The sequence below is a fragment of the Octopus bimaculoides genome, chromosome 8, assembly GCF_046866305.1.
Source record: "Octopus bimaculoides isolate indiv1 chromosome 8, ASM4686630v1, whole genome shotgun sequence".
Taxonomy (NCBI): Eukaryota; Metazoa; Mollusca; class Cephalopoda; order Octopoda; family Octopodidae; genus Octopus; species Octopus bimaculoides.
The window spans coordinates 76,067,395-76,071,339 of NC_142935.1; the positions used below are offsets into that span (position 1 = coordinate 76,067,395).

General features: G+C 35.0%; 1 long non-coding RNA gene across 1 annotated transcript in view; it reads left to right on the forward strand.

Annotated features, from left to right (window-relative positions):
* Positions 1-3,185, forward strand: part of LOC149134449 (uncharacterized) — a 19,931-nt gene extending 16,746 nt beyond the window's left edge. The window contains exon 3 of the long non-coding RNA XR_016242919.1: positions 2,550-3,185. This is a non-coding gene — a long non-coding RNA (uncharacterized LOC149134449). The remainder of the gene's footprint in view (positions 1-2,549) is intronic.
* The last annotated feature ends 760 nt before the right edge of the window (positions 3,186-3,945 follow it).

The window sequence follows — 3,945 nt, forward strand, 5'->3', positions numbered from 1 at the left end:
CTCACTGTAAAGTGGTTGGCATTTGGAAGGAAATCCAGCTGTAAAAATCATGCTGAAACTAACCTTGCTTGTGCTAGTGTCACATAAAAAGCACTGAGCCCACTCTGCAGAGTGGTTGGTGTTAGGAAGGGCATTCAGCCATAAAACCCTGCCAAAACAGATACAGTAGCCTGGGGCAGTTTTCTGCTTGGCCAGCTCCTGTCTATGCATGCATGGAAAATAGATGTTAAACGATGATGATGATGAGGATATATATGACATCCAGCAATAAAAACCATGCCAAAACTGATCTCATCTGTGCTGGTGCCACAAAAAGTACTCAGTCCACTCTGCGGGGTGGTTGGTGTTAGGATGGGCATCCACCCATATAAACACTGCCAAAACACAGTAGCCTGGTGTAGTCTTCTGTCTGGCCAAACCATCCAACCCACACCAGCATGGAAGGTGGGCATTAAATGATGATGATGATGATGATATAACAATTACAATCAATATGAAGACTGGTATATCTACAGATTAAAAATTCTTTTTACAGTTAATTATACAGTATAATTTGTTTTGGTATGATCAATGCATGTTTCTGCTGCATAGAGAATTAACAGTTGCATCCACCTATTTTCAACTATGCACCTTTATTCAAGGTCTGTACACAAATGTGGTTTGAAGTGAACTGATTTATTTATGCATGCCTAACATATTTTGCAAGGTTACTATGGTTTTAGATAGAAAAAACGAAAGAGAGGGGAAGATATAGAAACTTGTTATGGCTATAAAAATTACTTCATGTTTGACCTCATCTCAATCTCAGGTTTAAGGATGAAATTGAGAGCCCTCAACACTGAAGTAGGTCAAAATAGATCTATGATCATGGTTGCTACCATTAGGAGTACTACTATTACTAATATTTCTAACTACTTTATTGCTGTCTCCAGCTTTCTGGAATTCAAATAGTCTCCTAGTATTATGTGCCACTATAATTTGTGCCAAGTTATTCCTTGTAGAGTAGGCCAGTCTGATATTGCATCTATTAAGGATTTTATGGTATTTGTTCAATTTAGAAAAATGTTTATCAATAGTGGCAAAAAATTTTCATGGAATATTAGAAACTATTTGTCTACCGAATACAGCTTTATACTACAATGTAGCCCTCGATTTATTATTTCTATTATTATTAGGAGTTGGTTTGACTTTGTGAGAGCAATTCTTGCTACTGCAGTGTTTATCCTTGGTCTTAATATTATTATCCTTGTTTGTATTATCCGTACTCTGTGTATTCTTATTTCTGAAGGGGATTTTCCTATTTTTGATGTCTGGTTTACTATTGCTTATGCTATTATTTTTACTTGGGGGTTTAACAACATTTTCCTTAGCATATTTGTCTATATTATTGCTTAAGTTGTACACTTTCTGCTTAACTCCACTATTGCTATTCCAAGCACTTTCTCCTTGTTTCACTATACTCTTAGTTACTATTACCGTTCCTCGTGTTATTAACTTTGTTTCGGGTTCCATTCATATTTATATTCATCCCAGTTTGGTTCCCAGGTCTATATACGAATCTATCCTTAAAAATTGCTTCTAACACATTGTTATATTTTTTTTTGTTTTTCCTAAAAATCTCATTTGCTGATAGTCTAGAGATGTGGGTAGAAATGTTATTGACTATAGATTGTTACTTTTGGGGTGATTACTGTTAAAATTGAGATACTTGGAGTTGTCAGTGGGTTAATGGTATGGTTGGTATACACCCATAGATAAATCTAAGGTAACAATCCAAGAAATTAACTATGCTATGAGCTTCCTCTGTGGAGTATATATAGATACATATGCTTGTATGATATCATGATATACATAAATAGACATGTGTATACACACATATAAGTACATGTATGCATACACACACACACACAAATAAGTAAATAGTTGCATGCACATACACAGGTATATATAAACAAATAGACACACACAATACATACACACACACAATACATACACACACACATTTCAGTTGCTTCCTCAGCTCTGAGTGCAATGTTTCTTATAGCAGAAATAGCTATAAGCTAATGAATGTGATTATCTGATTCTTGTGTTATTCAGAAACTTGCTTCTCAAACTACATGGTTTTGGGTTCTGTCCCACTGTGGCTAGTGTCTTCTACTATATAGCTCCATGCTAACCAAAGTCTTGCAAGTGAATTTGGTAGGTAGAAACGGAAAAACGCCTATCTTAGTAGTAGATATTATTTTATCATAAATCATATTATTATTGATTTAGTCATTGTTTAATACTTCTAACAATATACACATCTATTCAAATATCCCAATAACTTCCTATACATTATCATCATTATAATAAGCTCTGTTATCTAAACTAAACTTTGATTGTATATATGGTGTTGTGTATACATACAAGGTGTTTAAAAAAATTTGACATCATTTCGCAATCTAATAACTTTACCAGTTCTTGTTCAAATGACTTCAAATTTTAACAGCATGTGTAGAAATGGTTTAAAATTTTACGTTTAATGTTTGATATGTTTATCTTTTCAGGTATAGAAATGGGCATTCACTGGAAGAGAAAGGGTGTTTTGTTTGTTGAAGTATGCTTGAATACAGTCGAGCAAGACTGTGCAGTGTGCATTTGTGAGAGAGTTCTCTTAAAAGTCACCAACAGCAATGCAGATTTGGAAATGGCACAAAAAATTCAAAGAGGAAGGCTGTCTGCGCAGGGAAAAAGGATCTGGACAACCACTAACATCAGAAGAGATGGTCGAGCAGACTTGCCAAATACTTTTGTGAAGCCCCAAGAAGTCCATAAGAACTAGTCTGGAAACCCAGCTTCCTCCGACAGTTTGGTACAAACCGTACAAGCTGCAGCTCGTTCAGGTCATAACAGCAGATGACAAGTGAAAACGCTAACAATTCTGTGTTGATATGCAAGAGAAACTTGAAGAAGCCAAGTTCAAGGAATGTCTTGTTTTCAGTGATGAGGCCACATTTCATATGAATGGCAAAGTCAAGACATGCTGCAGTGTGTTTGGGAGGAGCAGGACTACTGACATGACATATACCATGTCTCAGGTGTTGTGCATATTGAATATTTGTGAAATTGTTCATGGAATCCACATACTTTTGAATTTCTCATTCAAATTTGGAGGAATAAATCTTATGTTGCTCAACATTAAACCTGTTTAGTTTCATTTGCTTTGACTATGTAGTTTCTGTGATATTTACATCTCAAATGATATCAAATTTTTTGAAACACCCTGTATGTCTATATGTGTCTATGTATATATACCTGCATGTGTCACTCACAAAGGTTTTTAAACAAAAGAACATAAAGATAAGTAAACTTTCATTTCACATTTCTAAAAATATTCAGACAGTGGGTATTTCTAAGGAAAACTACGCTCAGTTTACCAGCTGATGTTCGGCAAGGAATAACTCTTTCTCTATAAATCTATGCATGTGCACATGCACACACACACATACATACACAGTGTGTGTGTGCATTTTTATCTCCTTGTGATTGTTGTAAATTAATGTCATTCATTTATAATATTCTAAAAAAACTTGTCTGTCTATGGAGAAATATTACCATTCTTGGAAACAAGTAAGGGTTGACAACAGGAAGGATATCCAACCACAGAAAATTTGCCTTAATAAACTCTGAGTCACCCAAGCAAGCAAAAAAAAGTGGATGCTAAAACAATGAAGATGATTATGGTATTTATATATCATCATTTAACATCCCATTTTCCATGCTGGCATGGGCTGGATAGTTTGACAAGAACCATTAAGCTAGAGAATTCCATCAGATTCTATGTCTGCTTTATATTAATGAAAGAAACAGCATTGGTCTAGAATAGCATTCTTATATCTTACTTAAGGTGGATATACTATAGAAGGCCACTAAACTGCAGTATTCATACCTGAGAAATCCTCT